General features: G+C 28.4%; 1 protein-coding gene across 2 annotated transcripts in view; it reads right to left on the bottom strand.

Annotated features, from left to right (window-relative positions):
• The window catches only part of LOC124498738 (uncharacterized), a 46,970-nt gene extending 28,228 nt beyond the window's left edge, over positions 1–18,742 (bottom strand). Inside the window, exons 1-2 of one of the 2 annotated variants that reach the window (XM_075731193.1) lie at positions 18,199–18,742; positions 17,394–18,080 (exon numbers count right to left, since the gene is read on the bottom strand). The gene's annotated coding sequence lies outside the window, so the exon portion shown is untranslated. Of the gene's footprint in view, positions 1–17,393; positions 18,081–18,198 lie in introns of those variants that run through there. The other variant, XM_075731192.1, reaches the window with a different exon arrangement.
• Positions 18,743–22,062: the final 3,320 nt, after the last annotated feature.

The following is a 22,062-nucleotide window of genomic DNA, read 5'->3' as shown; positions in this document are numbered from 1 at the left end:
TTAACTCCAAATTTTGTATCTATTTCTACACACACACACACACACCCACACATGACCAGTTTTATTATATCATCTTTATTGATTATATTTTTATCCATTTCGCATTAACTTTTTTGTTTTGTTTTGTTTTGTTCTGTTAATTCAACAAATATTCATTTACGAATACGGATTATATAACATGCAAAAAAAAATAGACATTGGATGGAATATTGAACACGAAATTGAAAAAAAAACGAGGCCAATGCATTTCTTGTCTGTCTAGCTATGAATGTTTGTGTGTGTGTGTGTTTATTCAATTCCATCTGTTTTTTCAGAAACAGGAAAAAAAATTTTTTTTTTTGTCAGTTATAATCAAAAAGAAAGTGTTATAGTGAGATAGTGAAAGAATGAGATATGATGATGATGATGATGATCAGAAAAAAAATATTGTAACGGAAAAGCAATAAAATTTTCTATTCTATGAAATACCCCGGTAATGTAAAAAGTAATTGAACAGACATTCATAGAGAGAGAGAGAGAGAGAGAGAGAGAGAGAGAGAGAGAAAGAGAAAATAAATCCAATCACGAAAATTGTTCAAATGTTTATTCATCAATTCATTGTTTTTAATTAATTTAATTATAATCAAGTAGTTTCGCCCATTCTCTCTCACATTCTCTCTCTCTCTTCACTGTATCATCGCCATGATTATCATTGTCATTTTCTATTGATTCAATTGGTGAATAAAGACAAAAAAAAAATTTTTTTGAAAAAGATTTTCAGTTCATTTTTTTTCCTCTCATTCATTATTAGTTTTGTTTTATTTCTTTTCTTTTTTTTTCTATGTGATTCTCTCCTGATCAAAACAATCGACGATTCCGGCATTTTGTGTATGTGTGTGAGTGTGTGCGCTTGCGCGCGTTGAAATAAAACAAAAAAAAAACGAAAAACAAATTACCAGGTCGCCCATTTTCATTTCATATTTACTGATATATATATGTTTTATTTTCCACCATTAGATTGAATTCAAAATGATAAAGTGAATAAATTCTTACACATTAAGACTGTGTATTGGGTTTTGGAAAAACATTATTATTTTGTTTGTTATTTTAAAACGATAAGAAAACGACGACTACAACGGCGACATCATCATCATACTACAAACCGTATTTCATCCGTCATACATAGATAAACCAGGTGTAAAATATGTCGTTTTTTTCGTGTATTTTGAAATTTGAGAAAAAAAAATAAGAAAAAGTGAGAGAAATTGGATAAAACGAAAAACAAAAAAATCCATCTATCCCAAAGAAATGAGAAAACAGAACAGAAAAAAATATTCTGGTTGAATGAATTGTTTTGAGTCCATGGAAGAAAAAAAAAACAAAAATAAACAAAATTTTTCACTTTCTCTCTCTCTCTCTTTCTCTATCATTTCAGACATAAAACAGAACCGAAACAAAACAAAACAAAACAAAAAAAAGATGCAAAGCGATCCAGAATTTGATAGACTGAGCGTTTATTATTGATGGCGGTGTTGGTGGAAAAAAGGGAGCCAACACCACCATTCAACAAAAAATACAATACAAAAGAGGGCGTGTGTCTGTGTGTATGTGTGTGGATGTGGACAGTTTTTATTTTCAATTTCAGTTCACTCCTCTTCAGCGTTTGACACATCAAGTGTGTGTGTGTGTGTGTTGATGTTGATGTTGATGTTGTTGAGGTTGCCTAAAGAAAAGCCTCAAGTAAAAAAAGAAAAAAATAAAAACTGGATGAATCAACAAATGATCGGAGAACTGGATGAACTTTTTTTCCGTGTGTGCGTAAAAAAAACTGATCATATATTCATATTTTAAATCGAAATTCTTGCAATGCAAAACAGAGCAAAAAAAAAAAATATATACAAGAATTGTGTGAGTGCGTACAAATTTCAAGAATTTATCCTGTATTTTTTTTTCTTCATCACGTGGGTGTGTATTAAGAATTGAACGGAAAAAAAACAAAAAAAAAGTGAATATGGAAAAATGCACGAATCCACTCTATTTGATGTATACTTTTTTTCCAAATAATAAAATTGGAATAATGGAAACAAAAGAAAGAGAAATGGTTGACAAAAATGGAATCACCAGATATAAGTAAAGTAAAGTAAAGAATCGAGAGAGAGAGAGAGAGAAAAAATAGAAATGCCATTAATTTCCAAATCAACGAAAATATATAATGATGAAATGGAAAGAAATATATGGATAATGGAAACACAAGCAGAAAAAAAAAATGAAAACATTGTGTTGATTGAAAATGACAAACTGTTGTCGTTGCTATTCATTATTATTGAATGCTAAACATAATTGTCCGGTGAATGAAAATCAAAATGTACGACCGGTCAATGTACTGAGAATCCACGAATCCAAGAATAAAGAATAAAGAAGAAGAAGTAGAAAAAACACTTTGACAAGCAAAGACTCTCTCCAGGATTAATTGATTTTTGCTGTCAATAATTTTCTTTTTTTTTTCATCGTCATCATCAAGTTTTTTTTTCTTCCAGATATACATCACGATGATAATAATAATAATAATGTGAGATGAGCTGAAGAAATTGCATTCATTCATTCATTCATTCATATTGATTTGTTCCAAAAGAAAAAAAAACATTCATTTCTTCATTCTTTCATAATCAATCAATCGCACAATTCAGTCATTATTGTTGCACATTTCGTAGTCCTTATTAATGTGTAGTAGTTTTTTATCTTGTAACCAAAAAAAAAAAAAAAAAAAAAAAACAACAACAACAACAACAAAAACGAACACTCACACTTGGGGATTGTTATAACTTGATTTACACAAGTGGAAAAGGATTTTTTTTTTCATTTTTCTTTATTTCTGTATTGAACAACAATTATTTTAATTTGAACAGAAAAAAACAACAACAACAAAATGTCATTGAAATTTTCAAATCATCATCATCATTATATCTGTATTTTGTATAAAGAATATTCCATCAGAATATGTTCAACACGTTCAAACGAACAAACAAAATGTTCCCTTGTGTGTGTGTGTGTGTGCGTGTGTATGATGACATTAAGCATAATCAGCATCTTAAATCAAGAATTATTTTTGTATATTGTAAATCTTGCCAATTTACGTAATCAATAATAACAGCGACAACAACAACAAAATCTTTTGGAATCATCAATGATAAAAGAATATTCTAGCTAGCTATTAACGTTTTTTTTTTTGAAAGTTTTAGTATTTATCATGACGTTTGTGCGTGTGTGTGCGTTTGGATTATCTGTTATTAACTTATGGCGTGAGTATATAAACTTATGTCCTCGAAAGAATCAATTTGATCAATTCATTGGAACCAAAAAGAACAACAACAACAACAACAATAAATATAACTGTTTGATTAGTCGGAATCATCAATGATATGATCAAATCAACAAATAAAATAATGAAGAAGAAAAAGGAATGAGAATGAATGTATATAATTTTCGGCTAATAACCGTTTGATGATGAAACAAATCAAAACATTGAAAATTCAATTCAAATGTATCAGTATATGGATAATGACAAAGTCTCAAGGACAATTGTTTTGTTTTTTCTTTGGAAAATTTCAATTTTTTTTTCTTCGTTCAAGAATCTTTTTTTTTTAATTAGAAGAATTAATCTCATCGTCGTTGATATTGATGTTATTCGGTTGCTATCTATCAGTGGCCAGATGATATGCATTCATCTATGCAATTTTTTATGGCCAAAATTCTTTTATTTTAAATAATTGAAAAATTTAGAAAAAAAAAATTATCAAGAATACAAAATTTCAGAATAATAACGGCAAAAAAAACAAAGAGAGAAAGAGAGGGAGATGGATTGCCGAAATGCGGTAAAAAACAATACACACACGCAATCAAAGTGTTTTGTTTGTTCGTCAGCTTTGCTTTGTAACAAGAATTTGCTCAAAATTTATTTTTTTTTTCACCACATTTTTTTCCGATAAATTTTTGTTGTTGTTGTTGTTTGTACGTTGTCAAAGTATACGTTATATTAAGTTTACATCTTTATTTTTCCTCAATTTCCCGTGTGTGTGTGTGTGTGTGTGTGTGTGTGTTTCAATGATGAACAACCACAACAGTCGAGTAAAAAAAAAAATGGAAAAAAAATCCTATCCAACCAGTAAATAAATTTCAACGTTCGCAATAGACGGAAATGAATGAATGAATGGATTTTTTTCAAACCAACAAAAAAGGAGATTCTGTTGCTTTGAGATTTGAGACGAATAAAGATTGAAGTTGGGAAAAAAATTTTCATAAAAATTTCACTTGAACAAAAAAAACAGTAAATTATCGTGACGATAAAAAGAAAAAAAATTAATTTGCATATGTATATGTCATATGATCACATCATCATCATCATCATCATCAACAATAGCAGTGGTTGATGTTTTTTTTTCTGTTTGTTGTTTGCCTGTTGTTTCCACACAAACTAGCGGTTAATTTTTATCATCATCATCGAAATTTAAAATGAAAAAAAAATTCTGATTCAAATAAACATTATTAGACGAACAAAAAAAAATTTTTTTTTTTGTCAGTAGTTAGAGAGAGCTAATTTACGAGAATCTTTCATCATCACCATTAGAAAGAAAAAAAATATGATAACAAATGGAACCAAAAAATTGTATTCTGTAAGAATTCATCAAATGATGTTCCACTACCAAAATGGCTGACGTCTTTTCATGTTGTTAATCCCATCATGGAGACAATTTTCTTTAATTTTTTTTTCTCTCGACTAACTAATTCATTGTGAATATTTATATATCAATATATGAAAGTTGAAATTTTTGCTTTTGCTGGCAAATTTATTATGAAGAAAAAAACAAGAAAAAAATTCTCAAGAAAAATGGATTCAGCATCTCGTTGTGCGTTTGTGATGAACAACAACAACAACAACAAAAAAACAGATCAACATCATCATTATATTATAAAGTTTTCTTTTCTCTGTTTCTCTCTACCTCTCTCTCTCTCTTTCTCTTTTTTATTTTGCAATTTGAATAATGAATAATTATTCAAAGGGTACCGGGTGGTTTTCGGTCAAAATCTGCCCCCAAGTTTTTATTTTTTTAAAATGTTAGTCATGTCCATTGATGATTCTCGAAATAATTTTTAGTTCATTTGGTCCAGCAACTTCCGGTAAAATCGCGAAAAACAACGCGATTTTTCCAGATCTCACTAAGTATGAGGTGGTATGCCTCAATTTTTTCTCATGATAAAACTGATCTAATCAACATTCTATTTTGAAAATATCAAAGAAAAATATTTGGTGGAACATGTTCAAAAATCCGGAAATCCATTTTTTCACCATGTAAGTCTATGGAGTTCATCATGTGATATCCACAACGTAAGTGTTTATGATGTTCACCATGTAAGTGTATGGTGTTCATTATGTAAGTCTATGATATTGTGCATATTGCAATGGTAATCGATGATAGCCTAAACTAAAAACATCCTGATACATTGTTGAAGGATTTGCACCACTGATGATTTCACTCTTGATTGATGTTGACATTGTTGTGTGGCGGAGCATTGGTGATGTTAGACCGGATGCAGATTACAGATTGAAACAGGTGGCAGGCATTGATTTCTTTGGGCATTAGTTGAAGTTATGATATTCTCCGCAGTGGAAACACATCTGATCTGGTACATGGCAGTAGCCGATTTTATGATTGTAACCATAACATTTATAGCATTGCATCATCAGCGTCATATCCTTGATGTGTGTAGTCTGGCAATCGATTATGATCTTGTTGCGCATCTGTTGTATGATGATATCCTGTAACTTTGGATTTACACAAACGGCAGAATTCCTCAGCCTCGGTTTGCGATTCTGCCGCGAATATATTGGTTCAATCTCGTGCTCGATGTTTAAATTGTTTTTTGATATGAAATTCGAGATCAGATGGTTGAAAGACCAAATCATACTTAGTAACTGTTCTTTTTTCGATGCGGCCATCAGCTCCTTTGATCATCATCATTGGGTACAGAATTCGAGGTGGCTCATGGACATGATCAGGTGAATCATTCGTTCCAGGGCTATTTAACGCCAAACTTAATGATGCCTAAATATTGAAAGTTCTTCTCCAAGAAACTAATGGCTTATCCACTATTTTGCAACCTGGTGATATTTTTTATTGGATCTTGGATTCAGAGATTTTGTGCGATTGATTCTTATCATACACATTTTAATACATGAACAATAAAATCCTTCAATACATTGCCTAGGATGTTTTTAGTTCAGACTATCATCGATTGCCATTGCAATATGCACAATATCATAGACTTACATAATGAACACCATACACTTACGTGGTGAACATCATAAACACTTACGTTGTGGATATCACATGATGAACTCCATAGACTTACATGGTGAAAAAATGGATTTCCGGATTTTTGAACATGTTCCACCAAATATTTTCCTTTGATATTTTCAGAATAAAATGTTGATTAGATCAGTTTTATTGTGAGAAAAAATTGAGGCATACCACCTCATAGTTAGTGAGATCTGGAAAAATCGCGTTGTTTTTCGCGATTTTACCGGAAGTGGGTGGACCGAATGAACTAAAAACCATCTCGAGAATCATCAATGGACATGACTAACATTTTAAAAAAATAAAATTTTTGGGGGCAGATTTCACCGAAAACCACCCGGTACCCTTTAGCAAATTTTTTTTGTTGTATGTTACACGTCATATTACACGTTATCAATGAGTTTCTACTTGTTTTTCATTTTTTTTGGCTGAAATTATTAGATTTATTACATGCACACACGTACAAAATTTCATTTGAAATGGAAAAAACAAAAAACAAAACAAAAAATTTTTGGTTTTGTTTTCGAAAGTTTGATTTTTCTTTCTTTTCTCTCACTCTGGTGTATGATTGTGATTGATTGATATTATTATTAGATATATAGATATTATTAATTCCATGGTTGTTGTTATTGTTTTCTGTCTCACACTTCACTCTCTGAATCTATCCTTTGATTTCATTTTCAATTATGGAAATCCAACATATTTTTTTTTTTTTTTTTTTTGGTACGTAAAAAGTTTAAATTAAATGAATAAATGTGTTAGATTTGAATATTGAACTATCATCATATCATGGATTTATTATATTAAATTAAGATTTGTTTTTCGTGTTAAGATCTTATTTTTCATATTCAACCATCGTTCACACACACACACCAGCCTCTACCCACTCACATACGTGCATAGATAATGAAACAAAAAACAAAAAACACGCTGTAAAAGATAATGAACAAAGTTAGTTGCAACAACAACAACAACAACAACAGCGAGTAAAGATAAAATAGAAACTTGAAAAATGTAATTTACTCATCGTACCGTAATACCGGTATACAGAATATTTTGCTCACTTGAATAACAACATCAATCCGGTTTCAGTTCTAACCGAAAAAAAAAACAAATGAAAACAAATTATTTTCACAAAAAAAATATTGTCGTCGTTGTTGAGATAAAAGTTTTTTTTTTGTTTATCCGTTGAAATAAACGCACCGCATGAAATGATATGTAGAACATTAGAAAAAACAAAAACAAAAAAACCGAAATCCGGAATCAAATTCATAAGAAGAAGGAAAAAAAATTGTCAAGAATTTTATCATCATTAATAATGTGGAAAAAAATAATGCCGCAAACAATTGTTATTAATAACTGGGGAAATCGTATCGATGACGAACTCCAAATCAAACCGTTGAGTTGAATGAAAACGTGTTAACACGTCACCACATTGTGATATTATTTCACGACATGTAATGATGTTTGAATGTATGGAATTGAATGGTGGAAGGGAGAGACGAAAACAAGATTTTCTTCATTTTTATTATTATTAAATAAATCAATCGATCAATGATTTATATTGAATTTAGAATTCATAATATTCAATTCAATTCCTGTTGATTGTGATATTCATCATTATTTTCATGAAACAAACAAACAAACAAACAAACAAATTTAAAGTGTCATTCTTTTACTTTTTTTTCTGTCTCCTTTTCTTTCTTTTGTTGTTGTTGTTTTGCTATAATCCATACCAACAACAACAACAAAAAAAACAAGACATCTGTCAATTGTCAACATTATTTTCATAATGTAAAATGTTCTGTTTAAAATATTCCTTATGAACGTGGATTATCAGGCCTAATTTTTTTTATTGCTATTGCACATTGTCTGGTTCATTTGATGCTTTATGTTTCTATTTCTATATATAATGGAACAAACAAACGAACAAAATTTGGTGACATTTTCATTATTTTTTTTTACAATAAAATTTATCCATTAAAAAAATTGGTCACTAATGATGATGAAAATAGTTCTGGGCTTTTTTCTTCATCTATCCACTTCACTCTTTGTATGTGTATGTGTGTGTGTGTGTGTGTGCGTTTTCATTCAAATCAACTTATAATTTCCATTTCCATTTTGGCTAAAACACTACAATATTTATATTGACAAATAATAAAAATGGTTTTGGCCTATATGACCGATAATGATGTTTGAGTTGATGATGAAATTCAACGAATTTATCGTGTGTATGTGTGTGTGTGTGTGTGTATGTGTTTTGCATGCACTAGAATTGATATTATTTTTTTTTCTCTGGTTATTTTTCTGTCATTTTTATTTCTGGGTTTTTAAAAACAACAACAACAACAACAAGAGAAAGAGAAAAAGTTGATGGCTGATGTCCTTGAATTCATCGGATAGATTTTTTTTTTGTTGTTGTTGTTGGGATGTAATAATAATGGATGATGAATTTGTACTCGATTTTCTGCTTTCTCAATTCGTTTCATATATATTTTTTTCGGTTAGTTTTATTTAGTGTTTTTTTTTCCCATAATCATTCTATGTATATATGAAATATGTTTGTTTGTTCATCATGATGATGATGATGATGATGAAAAATTGCCATGAAATTTGTGCATTATTGTACCAGAGATATTTATTCATAATGTAGATGAAAAAAAAAATTTTTTTTTGCTCGATGGAAATAGGTTAAATTTGGATCAATGTATACTCTCTCTCAGTGTATGGATATATTTGGTACGAACAGTGTATCAACAGCAGCGGTAGCAACAACAAAAACACCTGTAATGGAAAAAAAACTATCGTGGTGTGTTTGTGTTTATTTTATTTTTCACCGTTTTGTTGCAAATCCCTTGATGATCCATATTTTTTTTTGTTTTGTTTCATTTTTTCATTTTTTTTTCATTTTTTTGAAACAAACAAACGAATAAAAAAAATCCAATTCAAGAATTTGTATTGATTATGATTGAAAAAAAAGAATTGAAAAAGAAGTTACAGTTAACAGAATCGAAAAAAAAATTCTGTTACTACTTTCAACATATAAATACAAAAACCTGAATCGTATGAACATACATGCACGCACACACTTTTTTCTCTTTCTCTCTCTGTCTTTATCAATCTCTCATTTGATTATTCTGGAATTTGCCTACTCAATTCTGGATCATAATCATCATCATCATCATCATCATTGAATTATGTGCATAATTTATGTATATACATTTAGTATATATAAGTAATAAGATGACAAAAAACAGAACAATCAATCAAATGATTCAAATGATCATCATCATCATATGAGTTTGTTTTTTTTTGTGTTTTCTTTTTTTTTGTTCCTGTTTTATTTATTTATTTTTTTCATTCAACAAAAAAACACAACAACAACAACAACAAATAAAACGACAAAGAGCACACACACACACACACAGAATGACAAATAAAATATGTATGAAAATATTGAAACGAAACGAAAACAAAACAAAACGAAACAAAAGAAAAAAAAAATGAAAACTAGCCGAAAAAAAGCAAAGAAATTTCCATGGATGATGGAAAAAAATGACGAATGACGTAATCATCATCATGATCATGATCATGATCATAAAAAATATGTTATGAATACACAAGCATACAAAAGTGCAATCAAATAATCCACTTTTTGATACATGATACCACCGCCACACAGAGACACTAACAAACACATTCATTGTTATTGTAATTTTCCATTGTGACAATTTAATTGACAAACTAATTATGTAGATAGATTATTATTATTATTATAACGAAAAAGAAAACACAAAAAACATACGCAGATAGAATATGTCAAATTAGAATTTTTGAAAATTGATGAATACGAATTATAGAATATATATATGGCGGTGGGTTGCTTTCAGTGTGTGTGTGTGTGTATGTGTGTGGGTGATGTTTTCTTTTTGTTTGATTGTCGCCGTTCTTGTTGTTGTTGTTGTTGTTGTTTTGGCACAATTTTCAATGAAACCGGAATATATTGATTGCTGCTGTTGATCGTGATTCTTATACATTGGAATTTGATTTTTTGAATTTTTTTTTTGTTCACATATTCATTGAAAATTGAATGAAAAAAAAACTCAATTATAAAGATTTTGATGATGATAATCCAATTCATTTGAAAAGAAAAGAAAAACAACAAAAACAAAAAACAAACAAAAAAAAAACGAATCGGTGGTTCTCGTGTGTATCAAAATAACGGGATAATTTTTATAATAAAAATGGCTTTATATGATGAAAACATGATGATTGATGATTAGAATTTTTTTTCATCATCATCACCATATTTTTCGATTTCATTTGAATTCAGTTGGTTGTTTTTGTTGGTTTGTTTGTTTGTTGTTTGAAAAAAAATTCAACAACAACAACAACAACAACAATTCAGGTTCAACATCCTCGTTAATGATGAATGTTGATTTTGTTTTTTTTTTGTTTGTTGTTGTTGATGGAATTCATATTGTTTGTAGGCGTGTGTGTGTGCGTGTGTAGGCGATTTAAATCAAATATATTCCAAATCCAAAATGGTTAAGAATTTTTCGTTAATCGAAAATTGTTTTTGATGAAAAGTTTTATTTCTTTTTCCTGTATTTTTTTTTATATTGCTGATTGATTTCAATCCGTTGACCAGAAAAAAATATGTCATTCTGCCAATGTTTAACGTGGAAAAAGAAATGAAACTTTTTTTTTACATCCCTATTTTTGTGCTGGTCAAAGCCACCTACGCGAAATTATTTTGTCTGATTTTTTTTGTTTGTTTGTTTATGGATATTTTTCAAATCATCATCAGATGTCTACAATGAAAACAGGAATTGAAAATCCGTGAACAAACAAAACGAAATTCAGTGCACAAAATGTAACCAATTCAAATAATCACATCATATGATCATCATAATAATGTTTTTGTCGTCACAAAACTTTTATTTTCTTCCTTCAAATTCATCATCATTATCACTCATGACTCAATCAAATAGAAAAATCAAACAAAAACATTTGGAATCAGAAAATCTTTTATTGTGATCAATTGATTGATTTAAAATGAAAGAGAAGACGAAAAAAAAATTTCATATAATTCTTTAATCCGATTTAAACGATAAATGTATCTGAAGAATTTTGGAAGAATTTTCTGAAAAAGTAAATTCAAAAAGAAAATGAATTTGCAATATCATCGATTTACATACTTAAAGAATTTGAAATATATCGCTATATCATAAAGAACAACAAAGTTTTTCCAGTTGCAACATTGATAATGATTGTGGAAAAAGAATTTGTTTAAAGCTGCGGAAGAGAGAAAAAAAAATATTCAAGATTCCAAAGAACAAAAAAAAAGACTAAAAATATGATTCAAGTCCAGTTTTTTTTGCCCGGTTTTCCGTTGCAAATATCCACACAGAATGTCATGGTGTCACCACTAGAAATATTGAACAACGAAAAAAAAATCCATAGGGAACAATCAAATGTGTGAGAGAACGAATCCGAAAAAAAAAGAAATCCGATTGTAAATGTTGTGAAAATTGTCACTTTCATTGAGAATATGAAAAAAAATAATAATTTTTTCGGTTTTTTCCCATTACAAAATCGTTCCAGAATAATTTTTTTTTGCTTTTTTCCCAATAATATTTAATGATGGTGGTAGTAGTAGTGGTGCTGGTGGTGGTGGTGCTGGTAGCAGTTCCAAATTTGAAATACGATTTGTTTGTTTTTGTATTTAATTTTCAGGAAAAAATAATGGGAAAAGGCAACAAAAAAAAAATTGAGAACAAATTCTTTTGCCACCAGAAAACAAAATCATTATTCTATCGATTAATGATTTCAGAATGAAATGGAATAGATGGAAACAAAAATTTCTAATTGATTACAAACACAAGAAAAAAAATATGAAAAATGAAGATTGTTTTGTGGTGGTCACGATTGTTGATCCAAAAAAATTGATGCTGTGAAAAATCTAATCCTTTTTATATGGTGGCCATGAAATCCACGACAACAGCAATGATTTTTATTTTCTTGGTGTAATATTAATTAATTGATAAAAGTAGGAAAAAGGCGAGAAATAATCGAAAAGAAGAAAAAAATTCAATAAGATCAATATCAATCATGATTTGATTCATCGATTCAATGCTAGATGGCGTTTTTTTGATCAAATAAATTGTAAAAACATTTTGTTTTCAATAAAAAAAAGCTTATTTTTGTTGGAAATTTGAGAAATATTAGAAAAATTGGTTCCTCAAAATCGATATCAGTTTGCTAATTGATTCAGTCTTGTCCATTATGGTTATTTTTTTTCTTGGTTTTTTTTTGATCCATAAATTCAATCATGATCATCATTGATATCTATTTTTATAGATTTTTTCTTGACTATCATGGAAATAAATAGAATTTAAATTTTGAAAATTTTTTCAAAAAAAAAAAAAATAAAAAAATAAAAATTAAATTAGCCAGAAAAGAAAAACAACCAAAGAATGAATTTCCATAATGGATGATGATGATGATGATGGGAAAAGAGTAAAAAAAAACATGAGAAATCAACCGTAGTACATTAAATTGTTCAATTGATCAATCAATCAATCAATAATTGATCAATATAAAAATGACGGTTTGATACTTTTTTTTTATTCTCCTGGTTTTCCAGGAATTTCAAAAATTTGAATCAAATCGAATAAATTACCAAATGAATGATATACGCATCATCAATCAATCTGGAATATGAATGTAATAAAAAAAAAGTCAATAGAGAATTTCATTTGGAGAAATAGAAATGAAATTCAACATTTGTAATTCGTTGAACCTGTGTGAATAGTGTACACACTGTGTGTAGAGTCATGGTATATGTCAATCACACACAACACACAACAACAATGCTAATCTGAATTGAATTTAAAATTTAAATTTATTCACTTTTTATCGTAAAATTTTTCACTCACTCTCTCTCCGGTATATTCATTACTACTGCTAGTATGAAAAACTTGAATTTATAGAGAATCTCTACAGCAGCAACAACAACAACGGCAGCAGCAAAAAAAAAAATATAAAAATCAAAATTCAAAAATAAAAGTAGAGTTTTTTTTTGCTTTTCTCTTTTCCTAATTTGTGTTTGTTTGACATTCTGGTGTCGACTGCTAATTTTGTTGTTGTTGTTGTTGTTTTTGTTTCAAAGTTTTTGAAAATTGGCAAAAGTAGCACTGAATTAGTACATTGAAGATTAATAATCTCCACCAGAATAACCGCGAATCGAAATTGGAATTGAAAAAATCTGAAGCAATAAACAACAATCAACCAATGATATTGGAAATCGATAAAAAAAAGAGAGGGAAAAAAGAAAAAGAAATCATTACAATTTGTACAATTCGTGATGTAAGTCAGTCAGTCAGTCAGTCATCCAAGAAAAATTTTCATGGTCATTTTTATTTCTTTCTTTCACTTTTTGGATTCACCTGTTGAAACAGCAACTATTATCATAATCACATCACAGGATCAAAATCCAGAAAAAAAAACAAAAAAAAAATTAATTAAATGCAGACTTTTAAAATAAAATTCATGAAAAGAAAAAATTATTCTTTTTTTTTCTGTTTTAATTCGTTGATCACATTGTTGTCACCTTGATTGTTGATACCTGATGATTATGATGATGATGATGAATTTTTTTTTGTTTCAGCTATAAAACGTGTACACTACGTTACACTATTTTTGGAATTTTTTTTTAACTTGCTGAAAGTCCTCATTTTAATTTTAATTTTTTTTTTTGTTCAAATGGAGATTAAAATTAAAATATTTCCATGGAAAAGAAAAATCAAAAAAATCAAAAACCAAGTCAGTCAGTCAGTCAAACTGGCCAGACACAATACATTTCGGTTTTGGAATGTCACACTAATTTTTCATTTTTTTTTCTTCTTCTTCTTTTTCTTTTTCTTCTGAATGGAGAAAAATCCCCAAGAAAAAAAAACATTCAATTTTGATATTGATCGCAATAGGGCGCAACAAACACAACTGCAAAAGCACATTTCATTTTAGTTTGGATTTTTTTCTCGCTTTTTTCTTGTTTTTTTTTTTTGAAAACGAGAAAATTGCTGCTGAGATTTTGTCATTTAGATAAATGTCTCTTTTCTCTCTCTCTCTCACTGTGTGTGTGTGTATGTGTAATGCTCACAATTTCCACGCAATTTTTCATTTCTTTTTTTCACTTTTTTTCATTTCGTTTTCATCGTCATGTTTTTTTTCTTCTTTTTTTTCGCGAATCAACGATAGGAAAAAAAATCATGAATTAACCAGGAATTTTTTTTTCGCCTTATTCAATATAATAATAAGTGGGTCGATTAAAAATGATTAACAAAAAATTACTGATAACATGAGAAAAAAAATTAAATGCAGGTAAATGAAATTTCCATCATTTCCAGACAGATTTTGTACGATGATTAGATCGTTGTTCGTAGGAAAAACGCGTGTTTTTAAAATGATTTACAAATTTGAATTGTGAATTTATTTTTTCAGTTTTTTTTCCAAATTTAAACTTTTGGACTTTCAAAAAAATGGATAGTAAAAAAAACTGGTTCAAATATAGATAGATTCCCTCATTGATTATCATTGGTTTGTCAAGAAAGAAAAAGTAAAAAAAAAAAAAAAATAAAGAGCAAAGGTCAAGTGGATGGGGTGAAAAAAGGTCGACAAAAACTTGAAAAAACTTGAAAAACGAGAAGAAAATTTTTCATTTTAACCAATGATGTTGATAAAACCAACAAAACAAAATGATTAAAATGATGAAATGAAAAAAAAACGAAAAAATATTCAACATTGAAACGATGGTGTACAAGTTTTGCAAATGCAACTGCAAATGAATGGATGAAAAAATTCTTTCGAACGAAAAAAAAACTCCTGTATGTGAAGATATGTGCTAGGATAGAAATCAATAGAGTCTAGAGCTAGTTTAGTGTTGTTTAGCTTAACTTTTAAACCATGAGATTCTGATGATTGTAAATTGAGTAAAATGAAATGAAATTGGAAATGCCGGCCGGCTGGCCAGCATGTTGATGTGTGCATAATTTAAAAATTATTCTCCAAAGAGATGTGTGTGTGCGTTTGCCAATAATGGTAATGTGAAAAAAAGATTGAAAAACTAAAAACTCGAAAGACTAGCTTGTATTGCTATTTTTTTTTACATTTTTCATTGAAATTAATGTTCACAAGTATCTTCAAATTCAATGATGATGATAATGTCGATGATGGCTATGAATAAGACGCCGACCGATATCAAGGACACAAACATCTTCTACTTATAACTTAGGTTTGTTATGTCTGAATTTTGTCTGAAAAAACAACGACGACGACAACAAGAAATGAATCATTTTTCATCATCATCATGATCATCCGCAGTAAATGACCAGACAAAACCAAAGTGATCAGATTTATGAATTTATTCCATTCAATTTTTTTTATTTGAATGAAAAAGAGAAGAAAAAATTGTTTCAGAATTTTCTTCAATCTCCACACACTATTATTATTATTCACAGAAATGAATTACATTGTAATTTGTTCAGATGATTGAGAGAATGAGTGAAAGAAAAAAAAATACAAAGAAAAAAGGAACAATGTGAACAAGAATATTCAGACAGAAGTTTTGAGATAATAATACAAAAAAACAAAATTCAGGAGTTCAAAGGCTTTAACAACAACAACAACAACAACGACAACAATCATCATCATTATGTCTGGCATCTTTTTTTCTTTATTTGTTATTTGTCTAGCACATCAACCGATCAACCGATCAATCAATCAATCAATGAGATAATAATGATTTTCGATCAAAAAAAAACGTGAAAAGACAAGAAATAAGCATAAAATAAAGACCTAAAGTGATGAATGAAATATTTTTCTTTGTTCAATGCGTGAGTAATTTGAGGAAATTCAATCCATCGTGGAATAATTTGTTTGATTTGATCAAACAAAACAAAACAAAAAAATCAATTCAAGTTTTGGCAAAATCAATTTTTTCAAAAAAAAAAAAAAAAAAAATTGGAACACCAAAGAAAGAAAGAAAAAACTTGTTGAATTCAATTTTTTTCCTACTTTCCTACGTGATAAGAAATCGGTAACAATGTTTAAAAATAAAAATTTATTTTCTCAAGATGGAAAAATGTATTTTGTACAGCAATCAAAAATCGAAAATTGGTGTGATCAATTAAAAAGAAACGAAAAAAAATTGATTTTATCAATCTTATCAATTTTATCGATGATCAATGATCAATGATGTGTGTATGTGTGTGGGTGTGTGATGAAAATTACAGGTAGAAATGTGTCATTGTTTTTTTTTATTTTTGAAATCGATCTATCAATCAAATCGATTGATTAATTGATGGTATTGATCACTGTTTGTTTGAGAAATTTGCTCAATAATAATCATCATCAATATGAACGTGCTCGATGAATTGATTGAAGAATTTTTCATGGTCCATCATAGACCATTGTTGATAGTTAAATCTATCTGTAATTTGTCGATGACAATAATGTGTGTGTGTGAGATATGGAATTTTTTTTTGGAAATACCATCATCATCAAATCAGGATCTTTTTTTAGAATCAAGAGAAATATGATACTTTTGAATTCAATTATTGGTAAATGAATCCAAAAAAGTACAAACAGATTGAAATGTGGAAGAACAAAAAAAAAATGTGAAATTCATTTTGTGTCTATAATGGCCATAAAAAGATGGCCATAAAAAATACGAATCAAGAAAAAAACAAATGATAAGAATAATGAGAATGAATGTGAAACAAAAACTGATCAATATGAAAAATGATCATTTGATAGATAAATGCTGTTGTTTTTCAATGGAAAACAAATCAAAAAAAAAAAAAAAAAAAAAAAAAAACAAAAAAACCAGAAATTACAAAACATCATTTTCTACACAAATATATCACATTCACATGTTTTTAGCACACAAGTGTTTAGTCAATCAATCAATCTGTATTTGGAATTAATTGTCGTTGTTGTTATGCAATATTCAATGTAATTTTGGGCAATTTTTTTTATTTAAATTTAAATTCAACCTACCTGGAACCAATGTATCGAAAATCATATCCTCATCATCGTCATCAACGGCATTATTTTCATCATTTTCTTTTTTCATTTTATCCACCGTTGTTGCTGTTGTTGTTGTTGTTGTTGTTTGACCATTATCATTATTATTATTATGATCAATAATAACATTTGATTCATTATTCAAACAATTTGTTCCAATATTTGTTGATGTAGCCGTCGTTGTCGTTGTCGGTGTTGTTACTGTTGTTGTTGATGATGATGATGTTGATAATAAAACGGGCGGATTTCCGCTCAATAATTCTTCAATACAACGTTTCTCTTCATTATATGCACGTTTAAGTGTATCAATACATTTAAAAGTAATGTTTGTCTGTGTTTTTTTCTCAACATTTTTCATTGTTGTTGTTGTTGTTGTAAGTAATGAAGGTTGTCTTATTTGTTTCGATGGTGAATGACATTTTGTTGTGGTTTTAGTCATTTTGTTGATTTGTTTATCACCATTATTATCTGGTTTCAATAATGATTGCAATGAATCATTTTCAACCATTGTTCCATTTGTATCATTATCATGATTATGATTACCTAGTAATTCTTCAATCGTACATTCAATTGTATCGATATTATTACAGCAATTATTTTTAGTTAAATAGTCATTACTATTATCATCATCATCGTCATCATCATCATTATCATCATCATCTATATGAATATCGTTTGATGATGATGTAATTTGAATGTTTTTTTTTTAAACAAAATTACAGAAAAAAAATTCATTGAAAATTTTGATTATAATTTCTAGCATTTTTTTTTTACTTACCATTTTGATGGCTACGGTGATGATGATTGTTGTTGCTGGTATTGATAATCATCGATTCATTATAATCATCATCATTATTATTATTATTATCATCATTGTAGTTATTATCAATAAGATAATTTAAACGATCCCATATTTCAATTACCGAACCATTAGAATCATCGATTAATATTGATGTGGCGGCCATTTTTTTTTGTTATTATTATTTTCAAGATTCTGTTCTTCTTCAATGATGTTGACAGCGATGATTTAGAGAATGTGGAAAAGCGAAAAATCAAATGAAAAAATGTATGATGATGATATGAATGTTGTTGTGGTTCATTTTAATTCAGTTTTTTTTTGTTGACATTAATTTTCAATTACTACAAATCATCATACATCACGGTTCACTAGAAACAAAAAAAAAAAAAAAAAATCCACTAATTAGTTTACCTGTGTGTTGAATGTGTGTGTGTGTGTATGTTTCTCAGCGGATTTCAATAATTTTTGTTTTCTTTTTTTTCTTCTTTTCATCAGCATATTAATCACAAACAAAAACACACACAAGCACACACACACAGTGAACCTTTAAACACAAACAAATTATTCTGGTTTATTATTCATTTATCCATGTTTTCTACAAATCAAATGACATTTTTAAATAATTTTTAAAAAAAAAAACGAAACATAAAATGTCAAATGTCATAGATAATGATGAATGATTGAAAATATCAAAACACAAGACAAAAAGAAAAAAAAATCATAGGTCACACACACACACACAGAAAGATATCATCTCATCTCATTGATTATATACAGTGACTGAATATGTTGTTACCATAGTGCAGCAATGATGTTGATTGAAATTTATTTTTTTTTTTTACATTTTCCATTTAAATTTTCTGGTCACCACTACCCAGACGACAACCAGAGAAAAAAATGAATGAAAAAAATTTCATGTTGTTGTTGTTGTTGTTTTTTTTGCTGTTGATTATAACGTCCTGGATTCATTTGAAAACAAGAAACAACAACAACAACAACCAATGTAAAACAATAATTTTTCATTTAGCAAAATTTCGTTATCATTGTTATATATATAGATCTTTAAAATGGTTTCTTTGCCTTGATGATAACGTGTGTTCCGGTTATTGGATGTCATTCATATATACAATAATACGGCTGATTTGTTGTTGGTGGTGGTGGTGGTGATAAATTTCATTCATTAGTTTTTTGTTGTTGTCGTTGTTGTTGTTATTTTCTTGTTCATTTACTGCAGTTGTTGATATTTCATCGTAAATGTTATTTTAATTTTTTTTTGAAAAAAATGATGATGATGGTGATGAACAAAATCAAAAAATTTTTTTTTTGTTTTTCTTTCATTTTCTGGTGACACCAAATGTCAACATATACATGCACATAAAAGTCATTATAATCGTCACATTTTCATTAGGCGGAAAATGAAAAAAATCATCATCATCATCATCATCATTCTCATTTAAAAAAATCAATAATCAATCAATGAGCAAAAAAAGGGCAGGGTGATTTTTTTTTGTTCGACTCAACAGCAACAATAATAATGATGATGATGATGATAAACAAACGAATATTCACCATGAAACAAGCAAATGAATAAATTACGATTGAGGAAGAAAACAAAAATAAAAAAATGAAATTTGTCAACTAAAAAAACTTTTTTTGAATTCAAATTAATCAATAAAAAATGTAAAAAAAAAAATTCATTGTCATTTTTTAACGTTTGAGAAAAAATAAACACACACACACACACACACACAAACACAGCTATAAAAAACACATGATGATGATCAAATTTCATTTGCATCAATTGTTTTGTTTTGTTTTGTGCTGTTTTCGGCAATGTATATATATATATAATATATAAAAATTAAAATTGAAAATTCTACCGCCAAATATATAATTTGCGTGTATGCAAACTATTTTGTAAATGTGTGTGAATGTGAGTGTGTGTTTTTCATTCAATGTTAGCTGACTGACTGACTGACTGACTAACAAAAACAGAAAAATTAAACTAAAAACTAAGCTAGACTATGAAAATGTGGATGAAAGAAAAAACTTTCTATCTATCTAACAAAACGTGAATGAATGAATGAATGGATGAATCTACTGACGACAATGACTGGTTTCAGTATGTATGATCATAGTGTATAGAATCTTCAGATGTCGATGATTTTTTTTTATTGTATTGTATTGTTGCTATTGCTGTTGCTGTTATCATTTATTTTATCACATGGAAAAAAAGATACTGTTGCACAGATATAATATATATATGTATATAATGAACGAACATTGCACATGCAACATTATATTAAGTGTGTGTGTGTGTTGGTTTGGTGTATATATAGATAATGATGATGATAATATTCGGTTAAATGTGTATATGTATCTGCATGTGGGTGTGTATGTTTAGTTCATATATATATATTTTTTTCACTATTTTGGATTATATATAAATTGCAATATTGCACATGAAAATCGATAAAAAAAAAATTATTTTTTCAGATATATTCATTTTACACACACACACACACGAACACAAAATGCAGACGATGATGATGAAAAAAGAGCCAGTTGAATATTATACATGATAATCGTCTATTGGGAAAATATAAAACAAAAACGAAATGGAATTTTTAAAACCAGAAATGTCTATATGTAATGTGTGTGTGTGAGTGTGTATGCTGGCAAAAAAAATGCTGTATCTTTTGCATTTTTTTTTTTTTTTTTTGGTTAATTTATCATCAGAATATATATTTGATATAATAATGATTGCATTGCAACTGAGCATGTGAATGGAAAAAAATTTCGATACATACCAAATATCACCATTGTCATCATAGCCGCTACAAGTATTATTTTTTTTATTTTTTTTTTGTTTTTAGTATATCATTCTATTGATCATCAGGATTGAACATAGTAACAGCAACCATTTTAGTATTATCCATATATATTTTGATGCTAGACAATCTATATACATAGTAATGGCACATGTTACGCGCTCAGGCGTCTTTGTATGTGTGTGTGTGTGTGTGTGTCATTAGGAACAATACCTTTTAGTATGATAAAATGAGAAAACAAAAATTAAATTAATTGGCGGTTATTTTCACCGGATTACTTGATGATAATCAATGCGAAAGAAGAAGTGGTAAAATGCTGTTATCATCAGGTTTTATCATCATCAATAATCATCATCAACACACGGTTATCCTCCGCTTACTTGTTCTTTTTGTTTTTGTTTTTTGTTTTTTGTTTCAATACTATCCAGCCATCTTTCGATAAATGTACCAAGATTCTTTCATTTTTATCATTATTTTTTCAGGAATTTTTATTTTCAATTTTATTTGTAGTTCAATTCAAAAAAGAAGGAATAAAAATGATAGAAAAAGAAAAAAAACATCTCATTTTAATGGCTTCATTGATTTCTACGGAATTTTTTTTTTACAGTTTTTTTCCCATTTATTTGTTTGTTTGTTTGTTTAAATTAACAATCAACGAGAAAGAGAATAAAAATAAAATTGAAAAAAAAATCAAAAATCCAAAAAACATTTTCGAAAACTAAATATGCTGGTGGCACATGGAATGAAAGTCAATCAATTTCAATTTTTTTTTCTTTGTTTTTTTCTTGTTTCTCTCACTCTCTCTCCCCACCATCATCCATTGATATCGACATGATGATGATGATGATGATTGTAATCCTGAATAGAATGTGCCAGCATTTTTTTTTCTCTGATTTTTTCACAAACACACACACACACTCCATATTCAAGTGATGATGATGATAATCATTTTGATGATAAATAAATTTTTTTTCCATATATATCGTACATTTTCAAAAATCAACAACGTCAG

Source organism: Dermatophagoides farinae, chromosome 5, assembly GCF_024713945.1.
Source record: "Dermatophagoides farinae isolate YC_2012a chromosome 5, ASM2471394v1, whole genome shotgun sequence".
Taxonomy (NCBI): domain Eukaryota; kingdom Metazoa; phylum Arthropoda; class Arachnida; order Sarcoptiformes; family Pyroglyphidae; genus Dermatophagoides; species Dermatophagoides farinae.
Note: the sequence above shows the minus strand (reverse complement) of the source record. Positions and strands in the feature narration are given on the sequence as shown.